This window comes from Fukomys damarensis, unplaced genomic scaffold (assembly GCF_012274545.1).
Source record: "Fukomys damarensis isolate Sample0158 unplaced genomic scaffold, DMR_v1.0_HiC HiC_scaffold_2, whole genome shotgun sequence".
NCBI lineage: Eukaryota > Metazoa > Chordata > Mammalia > Rodentia > Bathyergidae > Fukomys > Fukomys damarensis.
This window is the reverse complement of record NW_022900914.1, coordinates 22112483-22125852: the sequence shown is the minus strand read 5'-3', so window position 1 is coordinate 22125852 and position 13370 is coordinate 22112483. Positions and strand designations below refer to the sequence as shown.

Sequence of the window (13370 nt, the reverse complement as noted above, 5' to 3'; positions counted from 1 at the left end):
CGCGGCGACCGACATCCCGCCCCGGCGGAGATGGCGCGCCTCGAGTCGACTCCTGCGCCCCCTGTCGGAGGCGAAGATAACATCAAAATGTTTTCTTTTATTTGAAAACAAACTTTCAAAATTTAAAATCACATGATCTCATAAAATATCCGAATATCCGCTTTTTAACCAGAAAATATAAACACTGTATCCAGGACCAGATTATGACTGTTCTGGGCCATAAGCACTTTTGTATGTATTCTGGGTCTCTTTTCCTCAGTTTTAAAAAATAAAAACCTTTTTAAAAATTATACTTTACTACTGCGATGGTATAAAAATGAGTATAATCCAGGCTGGATTTATAGTCACATGCATATATAGTCTTTTTCTCTCTCTCATTTCAAAAGGAATTAAGATGTGAACATTTGTGTTGGCCCAGGACTGTCCACACCTTACCTGACCGATTCCAACCGTAACAGCGTACTCCTGGGCATCCTCCTGCTATCCTAGCAGCTGCCATCTCCACAGACCGCCCCCCACCTAGCCCACTCTTCCTCTGGCTTGTCTGGGTCATCTTGACTCCTGAACACCTGTCGCCTTGTTTCGTGACCCCTCTACTCACCTAGGAGGGCCAGGAGACCAGACAGCAGCATACCGAGCGCGGACCAGCGTGCATCCCGGAAGCAGAGGTAAGGCATAGTCAGCTTCACTTTGACTTGGCCACAGAAACAGGTTGAGGTTGTGTTCGGGTGACAAATGTCAAGTACCAGACTGTAGAAGACCTTTAAATTCAAGCGGGAAAGGTGACAGTGCCCAGGATGGCAATGAGGAGACAGCCACAGAGTCTATGAAAGGTATGGGCCTCCTGCACAGTGTTCTTTTTTTGCTGTTGTTGTTTTGCTTTGTTTTTTGTTTGTTTTGTGGTACTGGGGACTGAACCTAGGGCCTTGTCCTAAACTACATACCAGATCTTTACTTTTTATTTTGAGTTAGGGTCTCACTAAGTCACTGACTTGTCTAGGCTGGGCTCAAAGTTGTAATCCTCCTGTCTCAGCCTCCCAGAGCACTGAGATTATAAGCATATGCCACAGCACCCGCTCTGGTGGTGTTTTTAGAAAACTCAGCACTATGTGCAGACTGGATTGATCCACCTAGAGAAAGGAGCCAGGTAAGACTGTCTGGTTGTTTTGTAACTGTAAGACACACACAACTGTAACTGTAAGAGCTGCTCAGAACCGGGCTGTGCAGCGTCCTATGGTGTCCCATCAGTTACCAGACAGGAGGGAGAATGCAGGTCTGGGGCTCCTTGGATCATGTTGGGACAAGTCCAGGGTAAAGCAAGGGCTATGTTACCTTCACCCACTCTTTTGTGTGTGTGTGTGTGTGTGTGTGTGTAACCTTGAGCTGTGCTTGCAAGGCAGGCAGAGGGACCACTGAGCTAAATCTCCAGCCTTTGACCCACTCTTGCACTGCCTGCTGACCTAGTTGCATTTGTACCTGGCCCTAACCTTGTGTCTTTAAGGACAGGACACCAGTAAGCCAAAGTCCCTCCTTAGATGGGCTGGCCGAGACTGGTTGGACCAAAAGGAGCTGCCAGAGTGACTCCCCAACTGCCTTCCTTATAGTCCCATTTGCACGTCCAGTGACAAACTTCCAGTGCTAGGACAGTTGACAATTTCTGTGACAGTGATTGGAAAGAACTATAAGAACAGTAACAAGCAGGGCCCAAATGCTTAGAAAAGATATAACTATTCTGCCCTTTACTAGCCTGTCTCAACACCTCATTTCTTTTACCTTATATCCATAGTCCCAGGCCCCCAACAGATTGGTGAGTTTCATCTCCCACTTCCCCTATCCTTAGCCAAGAACAAAATTCTTTTCTGTCCCATCAGCGCTTGCTCTTCTTGGTTCTATAGTTCTGAGAGGGATAAAGAACCCAGTTTGGGGTGAGAATTTGGTGACGTGGTGATCCTTTGAAATTAAAATTTCTCCCAAAAGCTGGAACAGGCTGGAGAGATAAATACAGGGTTTGCTGCAGGATGAGCATAATTTATTCTTCTGAAGAGAAAGGGGTTACTTTCCTGGTAACAAGGAGAATAAGTTATGAACCGTTTACAGTGTCTTCTCAAATCCACTACCATTTGAAGAATCTGCTGGTCCTCCTTCCTCAGTCACCTGTAGGTGGCCCAGCCCTCTTCTCCCTCTTCTCACCCGACTCATGTGTCTGCTCCTCTATCGGCTCAGCAGATAGTGGTCGCAGCTACGTGCGAGGGGAAGACAGCTCCTCATAAAAGAAGCCGAATTAGCTTTAGCACACAAGGAAACCGAGGAAGCTGGCCAGGAAATGCTGAACCTGGAGAGAGTGCAGGTCAGAATCCCAGCTGCAAGAGACGTTGTCCAGTACAGAGTAGTCTGGTAGGACCCACAAATCACTTACCCACACCCAGGCTGACTTTACAGAGCAATGAGCTAGGAGTCTTAGCTCTGCAGCTCTCTGCTCCTGAGTATTAAGAAAACTTATGTAAGTCTCTTCCTCCCGCTCCATCTCAGCTGCCTCCGGTTTAAATGGAAGAACCTGGAGCAGATAAGAGCTTTCCTGCCTACCTTGACTGGAGAACCCCTTTCCCCATGCAGCTCTTACCAACGCCTCAGAATGCGCTTAACCATTTAATAAATGTTGTACATACTAAAAATTGATTCTTTAAATAAGATAAAACTTATTTTAGATCCACGTATAATATTAAAATGGCAATGCCTGTAGTATAAAAAGACTAGTCTCAACATTTTCCCTTTTACCAAATAATTCAAAATGTTTAATTTAACCATGTGAGGGGAGACCATGCTTTCTTTGTTCATAACTTTCAAAATAGCATGTCCTTCGGCATTGGGACAAATGCAATGTATATTAAAATGTATGAAATTTAATGACTCATTGTAGCATCAGAAATAGACAAAGACTGCTTTCCCAAGTGAGTTTTTGGAATGTATGCCTGCTGCGCTTTTAAAAACTGGCTTATTTATACTACTTCCATGATTTTGTGTCTAGATGATGAGCTAAAGCAGCAGAGTTCAGATTGCTGTGTGTAAGAGCCATTCTGCAAATAACACACAGTGGGTATCGAGCATCTTTACCCCTCATAATGAGATGCCAAGTTGGTTAGAATGGTCACTGTATTTCCCCTTTATGATTTTGGTTCCTGATGCACAGGAGACACCACGGTGTGCCATACAAACGTTTTGATTAGCTGGAAACAGTTTATGGGTCTAGTGAATGGAGATCATCTTGATTCAGATTTACAGAACCGTATATATACATATGGGTCAGTATTTTGTTGTGGTCGTATACAGTGCAGTATCTGATTACACAGATTGGCTGTAGAGAAGTCAAACCTCACTTGAGGAGCCAGCAAAACAGCTGTTGTGCGGTGAGACATGGGGGCGGGGACTGCCCTGTACACTGGGTATCCTGCATCCAGCGGCTCCCAAGTGACTCCATTTCAGCTGATGTCGCCTTAATAATTATTTCAATAATGACTTTTCTAATTAGAAATGCAGGAGATGCCCCTGCCACTTTCAACGTGCAGACCATGGTGGATGCCTTTCGGAGTGACTGGTGGTAAGCAGTGCCTCAAATCCCCTTCTGTCCACCAGGGCCACGTGGAAGAGATGTAGTCTGCTGAGATCCATGTGGTAAACTGAGGCAGCACAGAGCCCTTTACTCTGGGTTGAAGCCAAAAAGAAGACATGGTGAGAGCCAGTTAGGTGGGAAAAAACTCAGAAGATTGGTGACTCCCAGTGTTGGCAAGAGTGTGGGGAAATGGACATTGTTTGGTTTGCTTTGTTTCTGAAGAGAGTTTAGCGGAATCTGCCCAAGTTTAGAATATGTGGATGAGTTTGACCCAACAGATTTGGTGGGATTCTCCCCTGTAGAAGCACTCAGGCTTGGGTGGAGGAAAGCTACCCTTTTGACTATAATCTGTGTAGTGTTTTCATATCACTCAATTTTGGGGGTTAGCTTCGGGGTTCTTTAGTTTGTTACTGGGAATCAAACACAGGGCCTTGGACATGATAGATAAGTGCTCTACTACTAAGATACATCCCTGGCCCTTGACTTTTTATTTTTATATTTATTGAAATAGCTTTTATAGAAAGACTCAGATGCGCTTTCTTTTTATCATGTATTCCTCTTGGCAACCCCTGCTTTCTGCTCATCTTCTCGCCATCTTAGTTACATCCACCTACAAGTCAGCTAACGCTTTTAGGAGGGAAGTGGCTCAGAGTATTAAGCTTACCTCGGGGCCTTTCTCTTCTCACATCCGGGCCCCTTCACTACCCGACTACCCTGATAGTTTTTTGTTGTCTTCCAGCAGAATTCTTTTGTTGTTGTTTTGTTTTGGTTACTGGGGAATTGAACCCAGGGCCCTTGCAATGAACTAAATCCCCAACTCTTTTCTTCTTTTTTTCTTTTTTTAGAAAAGTTCTCCCTATATAGCTAAGCTTCCGAGACTAGGGATTACAGGTGTGACCCACCATGTCTGCTAAATTTTGCTTGTTTATCTTTACAAAAATCTTCCTTTTCAGCACCGGGAATCAAACTCAGGACCTTGCATTTACTGGGCAGGCACAGCACCACTGAGCTACATCCCTGGCCCTGTAGTTACAAATTTTCCAGCTACTACCAGTAGGAGGGTTTGATAGAAGTGGATACACCCCTATCTAGTGTGAGACTATCTAGTGTGAGTCCTCGGAAAGGGACGCTGTTAATAATACTGGACCAAGGAGCAGGAACTATGACTCTAGAGCTCATGGACGCCCTAACCATAGATAGCTTCCTTTTCACCACCATGAATACACAATTAGGGAAAATTTCCCTGTTAAATTTTTTAAATTATGAGAACACGGATGGGGTGTGCACCAATTCAGTGCTTCACCTTTGTTGCCCAGCTGGGGAGTCCTAGAAGTGGACCCTGAAGACGCGGGTCCTCTGTCAGCTGGTCACACCGGCAGCCTCGCCAGTGCAGTATTAGAGGCTCACTGAGCGGCCTTCTCTGCCTCAGCCCAGTACTTTTCTTCTGGCTCCTACAGCACAGCTGCCAGTGGGCGTCTTCCCGGTGGGATTCTGCCAGCACCCAGCAGGCAATGTCCTGTTTGCCAGCCCGGCCTGCAGAGCTGCACCTCGGCCAACTCCTCTGCCACCCACACGGCACTGCCACGCCCTTCCCCTGGGAGTTCTGGATCTCAGCCTAGGTGGAGAAGGGACAGTTACTTCTCTCAATCCTGGAGATGCTGTAGTGGCTGCTCCTTTTAACTCTTGTTCCTCTAATCTCCATTGCTATTTGCTGGTTAACAGTTCTATAGAGTAGATATTTCCCTGTTCAAACAGCTGGTGTGGTGTCCTGTTTCCTACTGGATCCTGGCCGATACACATGCATTTGTTCTTTTTCTTTGCTATTTGAGAACAAAATCCTTCCAAAAATATAGAGAACACGGTAGTAGGTCGTCACAAATGTCACACTTCGAGAGCGCTTGCCATCACGACACTGCTGCAGGACCTTTATACCTTATTAACTCCATCCTCACACCAACCCTTGCCACAGCTGTGAAGGAAGCGGCATGATTGTTCCTCCTATAGATGATGAAATTGGTATGATTCACAAGTATGCTGTAAAGCTCAGATTCCAAACCAGACCAGGTAGCTCAGGAGTCCATGCCATCACAGCACAGAATGCAGTGCTCATGTTGCCTCCTATAGAGGGCCTGTCACTGGGAACTGTTCCTCAGAGGTTACCCTCGAGAGAGGCACTGACCAGAGAGCTCGCAGAGGCCCCGTGTGATGGTGACCAAAGGGTCCTTACTGGAAATATAGGAAAGATCAGCTAGAACAATGACCACTGGAGACAAGGAAACTTCGACCCAGGTATACTGGAGCACCCCAGTCCCTAGATTTCCTCCTGCAGAGGGGAGGGATATTTCACCCGTCAGTGCTGGCAACAACTGGACCAAAACCTAGGGCACCAGATACAAGAAGGCAGGTCTTAGAGGCTACGCACAGGGAGAAATAGTCTTAACAGAAGGAACTGTGGAGCTTTAAAGGTTCGGTAGCCTCAGGTGGTCAAAATCGGGGAGTGAATAGGAAAGCCCACCAGGTGGGTCCAAAAAAAGGCCAGCAACCTACAATCATGTCTGTGTTCAACCAACTAGTTGAATGAGTTCAACCATTTTCCACAGATGGTTTAACCATTCTCATGTGGATGGACATCTTGGGCCACTTTCTGTTTGTGGCTCTTAGAAATAACACTGCTTAGGGTGTTCTTGAACAAGTCTTTTTGTTTTTGTTTATCAGGTAAATTCAGGAATGGAATTGTTGGGTCACAAGTAGGGTTATATAGAGTTACTTCTCATTTAGCATCTTTTAAGTTACACATAAAATTTAGCATCTTAACCATTTCAGGGGGGTACCTGGGATTGAATTCGGATTCTTGTGCTTGTGAGAAAAGTGGCAGAACCGCTGAGTTAAATCCCCGGCCCCATCTTAACCACCTTTAAAGTGTATGTATGCTTCAGTGACATTTTGTACATTCACAATGTTATGTAACTCTCACCACTATTATTTTCATTGTGGTAAAATGTACACAACATGAAATCTACCATTTTAAAATGTACATTTCAGTGGCATTAAGTATATTAACATTGTTGTACAGTCATCACTACGTCTGAACTGCCCTTTTTCATTATCCCTCTCTGAAATTCTGTACCCATTAAACAGTAACACCCCATTCCTCCCACCTCCAGCCCTTGTAACCACTGTTCCCTACAAATTTGACTATTTCAGGTGTTCCTCCAGGTGGAATAATACAGTGTTTGTCCTTATGTCGTATTTTAAAGGCATGTCCATGCTATAGCAGGGATCAAAATTTCATTTTTTAAAGGCTGGACAATATTCCATTGTATGTACCCGCCACATTTGAATTATATATTCATCTGGCAATGAACATTTGGGTTGTTTCCATCTTCTGGTTCTGTGAACGATGCTCTGTAAACATTGGTGTACACACATCTGTCTCAGTCTCTGCTTTCAATTCCTCTGGGTATCTCCCTCAAAGCGTTCATTCTGTTTAATTTTTTAATGAATTCCACACTGTTTGCCACAGCAGCTGTACCGTTTAACATTCTTACTAACAATGCACAAGGATTCCAGTTTCCCCACATCCTCACCAATACCTGGCACTTTCTGCTTTGGTTTTGTTGTTGCTGCTACTGCTATTTTTTTGTTTTGTTTTGGTTTGGTTTCTGGTACCAGGGCTCAAACTTGGGATTTTGCGCTTGGGAGACAGGCGGTGGAACCACTGAGTGAAATTCCTGGCCCTGCTACTGCTCTTTTTAATAACACCACCACAGTGGACATGATGTGGTTTGTAGTTTTGATTTTAATCTTGATTTTTTTCAGTTTTGATTTTAATTTCCCTAATGATTAGTCATTTTGGCAACTTTTCCAACATGCCTTTTTTTAAAAAATAAATAAATAAATACAGAGCTCAAGTCTTTTGCTCATTTTAAATATTAGGTTGTTTTTTTTTTTTCATTGTTAAGTTTTAAGAGTTATTTTTGTATTCTGGATATTAATGCCTTGCCTTATCAGATATGATCTGCAAAACATTTTCTCCCATATTGTAGGTTATCTATCCTGGTTGACAGTATCCTTTAATGCACCTAAGTTGTTTTTAAATTTTGATAAAGTTTTATATTTAGTCTTATAAGAAACTGCCAGAACCCTTTTTTTTTTTCAAAATAATTGTACTACATTTTATTCCCACCAGTAACATTGAGAGTTCTGTTGCTCTATATCCCTGCCAACAATCTTTCCTGATTTTCGCCATTTGACTAGGTGCATAACAGTATCTCATTATAGATTTAATGATGACTGATGATGTTGAGTTTTGATTTGGTTTGGTTTGGTTTTTGGTACCAGGGATTGAACTCAGGACTTTAAATTTGCAAGGCAGGTGCAGTGCTACTGAACTAAATCCCCAGCCCCTTGTTTTGTTTTTTGATGTTGAGTGTTTTTTGATGTGCCTGGCCATTTGCACATCTTTTAAGAAATGGTTATTCTAGTGTTTTGTTGGAGTTTTTTGCTCTCTCGCTGTCTCTCTCTCATTGTTGCTGTTGTTAAATTGTAGGAGTGGCCTACTGACTTCAAGGAAGTCACTGATTTTCTGTTTCCTTGTTTGTAGGTAGCTCGGGGCTACAAGAAATACCAAACTTGACTATTGCCCATGGTGCCTTGGACACCTGAGCGCCTGAACAGTCCACTGTCATCCAAAGTGGATGCAAGACCATGCCAGGAAGGATGTGGGCAACGCCCCCAGGAGATGGGGGAGAGGTGGTGAGCACAGAATTGAAGAGACGCAGTGGTCAGTGGCTCCAAGAGCAGCAGCAGATGTGAAAAGTCTCCTTGTGAGGAAGAAGGAGAAAAGGGATGGACAGCCCTATGATCCTGAAGCAGGAGGAAATGCAAATGTAGCAAATAAATAAGCTAAGCTGAAAGCTCTGCACAGAACGAAGCTGTGCCTGTCCCTGGGGGAACTTCGGCTTGTGAGCTAATAGGGCAACATAAACTCACTGTTCTGTCTGCAGAGAGCTGCCACTGACCCAGTTGGAGGAAGGGGCTTCTCAGCTGGCTGTGCAGCAGAGTCTTGGCTGAGAGGGAGATTCCACACTAAAGAGGTGGTGTATTGGAGGGCCAAGCAGCTTCGTTTTCTGATGCCTGCCCTTATCTTAAAACCTAGCCCTCCCTGAGATACAAATCCCAGCCATAAACAAATCTGTGGATATAGAGAGCTAAGTTTAGAAAGACTTAGCAGGAGACAAAAAGCACACCACTTAACAGAATACAACAGAAAAATAGTTCACTAGGTTTAAAGTTGTTAGCCAGGTCATTGACAGATCAGAAGAAATTTGAGGTATCATTGTTAGGAAATTGATCATGTTAAAGTACGCTGTGACGCCGCCTCACAGGCTGCATTCTCCTGGTACATCTTGGCTCCTAAAATGACCTCATGCCCTTATCTCTGGTTTCCCTCTCCCCCAAGGCCACAGTGGTCCAGGAAGTTGAAACCTGTGTCTGCAGGACTGGGCCCATAAAAGCAATCTGGCCTGTGATAGGTTAAAAGTAGCTCACTCCTCATAAATAAGCAATAGCCCACCCCAAAACTGATAAAAGGACCTTCCTTTCTTTGTTCTCTCTCTCCTTCTGCTTCTTCCTCCTCTCTCTCTCTCTCTCTCTCTCTCTCTCTCCTCTCTCTCTCTCTGCCTTCCTGCCTCCTGCTCGCCTCCCTACAATAAAGATCTCCTGCAGGACCTCTCAGTGCGTGAGGGGCCTAATTGGGAAGGGGCACCCGAAAGGGCATGCGAACCCCCTTTCAATCACGTAAGTATAGTAACTGCAAGAAGCGATTTCCTGTAAGAGGAAAGAGGTCAAAATCACTGCAAGGTAGAACATGGAGAAAGGTCTCTCCAGAGTGTGAGCCTATAGAGGTTCTGACCTTTTCAGGAAGCGTCAGAATCTGAACTGGTGTCTCTGATGGGGTCTCTTAAAGGCTGATTCTGCCCTGTGCTGGGGAAACGGAACAGTAGATTTAGAAATTGTGGTAGGAAAGCACTGGAGTTCAAGCCAGAAGCCACAGGCGGAGGGGTGGGCGGGAAGCCCTGGAGAGGAAGCAAGTCCTGCCTCCTCCATCCTTGCAGTCTCCTTGCCTTACCTCCTTTGGCAGAGCTTTGCACAGAACCAGCTGGCAAAGCACAAGTGGAGTCTGCAGAACCCAGTGGACTACAGAATGAGAGCTTGGCGGTCACAGATGATAGCAAAAGGCCTTGTGCCTTACAGAATTCGGTGCCCTCGCAGGCAAACAGGAGCCTTTTTGGAATAAGCCACCCATCCTCTGCTCACCCACAAATGGGAGCATTATCTTAAGAGCAAACAGGCCAAATGGCCACACTTTGGCCATGTGGACCTCCCAGTTGCCATTTCCTTTGTTGGTTCTGGCTCAGTGGCTCGGTGTATAGGAATCACTGCATATTTTGCTTTATATTTGATATGAGGAGTCTTCTAAATTGAGGTGTAACTTTTGACTTACTAAATTTAGAACCAAACCTCCAGCTCTTCAATATTTATTGAAGTCAACCATGGCCAGGGAGGAAGCAGGATAAAGGTAGGCACAGGCTACATCTGCGCCTCTGTTCTCCGACTGTCTAACTCTGAGGTTCCAGTTAATACCTGGAGCTCCAGTTTCAGTTGAGACTGAATGTGGTGCTTCACGCAGGTCTGCCGCAGGGTGACCACTCCGTCTGCGGTAGCCGCAGAGGATGTCACCACTGTTGTACTAGTGAAATGGAAAAAAACAAAAGACCTTACAGAGACTGATAGTCTCAAGGCTGACAACCTCAGCAAGGCTTGCCCCTCCTGCTAGACCCACCAAGGTCGCTGTGCTCGAAAGATGAACTAAGAAAACAACAGCCTGTACCTCCCCTATGTCTTAAACTCTTAAGAGCAAAATTTGCTTCCACCTCCCTACTCTGCTTCTGTAAAATTCTGCTTGCCCTGCCCAAAGAACAAGATAAAAACAGGGCTCAGACTCTGGAAAGTGACTTCCACTGGGCCCACTAGCTAGCAAATAAACCTGCCTTTCCCTTCAATTTTCTGAGTGCTGCTCTCTTCCTTGGTCTGCCTGCCGCCTGAGTGCTGTTTCACTAGTTATGCTCAGACTTTGCACCAGGTAGCCAAGGCATCCCAGGGAGAAACTGTTCTGGTTACTGGAAGTGAGGGCTGGCAGGGGAGTGGAACAGTGAGTAGCACGTCCACACCACAGCACTTGCTCTGAGCTCCCCAGAGTGATGGCGGTGGAGAGTCGAGGAGTGCTGGAGCCCAAAACACAGCGTAGCGAATGGTGTGAGGACGTGGAACAATCAGAAACCTCCCACACAGCTGCTGGGAGTACAAAATGGGGCAGTCCCTTGGGGAAACGGGCTGCCATTTTTCAAAATAGTAAACACCAAATCCAATAAATGAGAGATACAAATATAAACTAAATCATAAATACACAAGAAGCGGGAACCTCACTGGCACATGAGGAGCCAAACCTGCAAGGAACAAGTGGAAGGCAGGGAGAGGAGACTGGAGGAAGGGCCTCAGCCCAGGACTCACAGGGACTCCAACAGCAGAGTCCTTCCAGTGGAGACTGGGAACTGCCAAAGGGTGTTGCTACCCACGGGGACTGGAGATGTGGGAGGGACCTGGGCCCAGCTGCCAGGGATGGTACTTGGGGCACAGAAGCAGAGCTGGCAGCACAAGGATCACCATCCATGTGCCCAGGTGAGTGTGACTGGTGGTCCATTCCAGGCAGGAGGGAGCACAGAATGTGGGAGTGAGAGAGTAAGAGGTACCTGGGGTGACTGGGAATAGTGTGGAGGACCTGGGAGTGCCCAAGCCCAGAAGACCAGTGGCTAAGATTCCCTGTCCAGCAGCGTGTCTTAGCTGTCGCCCATGCCCTCTGAAAGTAGCGCAGAACACAATGCTTGCCTCTTCCCCTAAGTAGCTACGCAAGAGACTGAAGACAGAATAACAGAGAAGATCCATTGTAAAGATGACTTTGCCCAAGGATTTCTAAACTGGAGAAAGCTAAGACCATCAAAGAGAAACCAGGGAAGAAAGAATTACACCTGGGAGAATGAAGAGGCCAACCAGAATAGGACTTTATGGCAAAAGCTGCTCAGTTGTTTACAAATTCTGTTTCCTTCCAGGAACATAGCTAGGACTTCTCTTGGGCTCCCTTTAAGTTAGATGAAGCAATATAACTGGGCTCCGGCCAACAGAATGTGAACAGAATGGCAAACACTGGGGCCGGGCCTGGCCTGAAGAACCACTGGATGCCAATATCCAGGCAGTGCTAGAAGGTATGTGGTGCTACAGTTTGGATCTAAAAGGTTGCCCGAGTCTCACGATAGGGCTGTCAGATTGGATTGTGGGGGAGCTACATTCATTAGTGGAATTAACCCATTGATTAGTTCACAGTTTGGAAGGTAGGGCCTGGTTGGAGGAGACAGGACACTGGGTGTGAACCTGAAAGAGGGAATGGAAAGGAGGAGGTGGAGGAGGTGGAGGAGGGGAAGAATGGGCAGAAGCAACCAGGTGTGATGGCACCTGCCTGTAACCCTAGTGCTTGGGAACTGAGGCAGGAGGATAGCGAGTTCAAGGCTAGCCTGGACTACATAGTGAGACCTGGTCTCAAAAGAATAATAATAATAATAAATCTGCAAGTTAAATATATAACACACACACACGCACACACACATGCACACACACATGCACACACATACATTTATTTAAAGAATAACCACTCAACACAAGGAACAGAATGCAGAAGGGAAATGGATCAAAGACAACCTACTCAACACCAGGCATGATGGGCACTGCTAGCTACCTCCCAAGCATTCTTTTCCTACACCCAGTCATGAAGCCTAGGACCATGGACTTTGAAGAAGTTGACTTCACCTTCAGCTTTAAGTATCTGCCACAATTTGACAGAGCTAATCAAAGTCTCTCACTACCCTTACCCCAGTAATTGGTTCCGGTATAGACCCGTGAGCCTCATATGCCTGTAATTGTACCTACTTCTCAACTGGGGGTAATTTGGCCCCTCCCAGGGACATTTGGCAATGTCTAGCAAGGTTTTTGGTTGTCCCAATCCTCTTGGGGTCCTGTAAACAATAACTAGTTAAGCTTAATTAGGGTGGTGGGATGAGCTACCGGCGTCTAGTAGAAAGAAGCCAAGGCTGCTGCTAAAATCTCTGATGCAGGTGTAGCCTCACAGCAAAGGGTTATCCAGCCCAAAGCATCTGTAATGCCATCACTGAGAGACCCTGGTCCACAGGGAAAGCTGTGGGCACTCAGTGCTGCTTCCCTCCATAGGTGTAAACAGGCAGCGTCGAGCCCCAGGGACTCCTGGTGACCATCACTTGGTCACTTGAGGAACCAACCTTGGGACGAAGCTGACACTGTGAAGAGCAGACTGGAAGGCTGGAAAGAACCAGGGTCCATGATGCTGCTGTTCAGTCACCGTCTTATTCTACCTCTGAAGCTATATGAACTCTTAAACTGTGTCAGTTACACTGTGGTTTAACTGGGGTCTCCATAACTTGCAGCCATGAGTTTCTTAAAAGATCAGCAAGAAAGAGGGGAAAAAAAGAACAAGAAAGCATGGGTAGTAAACATTGTAATGCTCCCCATCCTCCTCCACCAAAAATCTCTAAAACCTAGCGTCCATGCATGTGTTACCTCCATCTCAGAGAGAAACTTTGCAGGTGTGATTCTTTTTTTTTTTTTTTTTTTTTTTTTT

General features: G+C 45.8%; 1 long non-coding RNA gene across 1 annotated transcript in view; it reads left to right on the top strand.

The window, feature by feature from the left end:
- The window catches only part of LOC104860380, a 9812-nt gene extending 823 nt beyond the window's left edge, over positions 1 to 8989 (top strand). The window contains exons 2-4 of the long non-coding RNA XR_004517293.1: positions 387 to 668; positions 3527 to 3726; positions 8211 to 8989. This is a non-coding gene — a long non-coding RNA (uncharacterized LOC104860380). The remainder of the gene's footprint in view (positions 1 to 386; positions 669 to 3526; positions 3727 to 8210) is intronic.
- The last annotated feature ends 4381 nt before the right edge of the window (positions 8990 to 13370 follow it).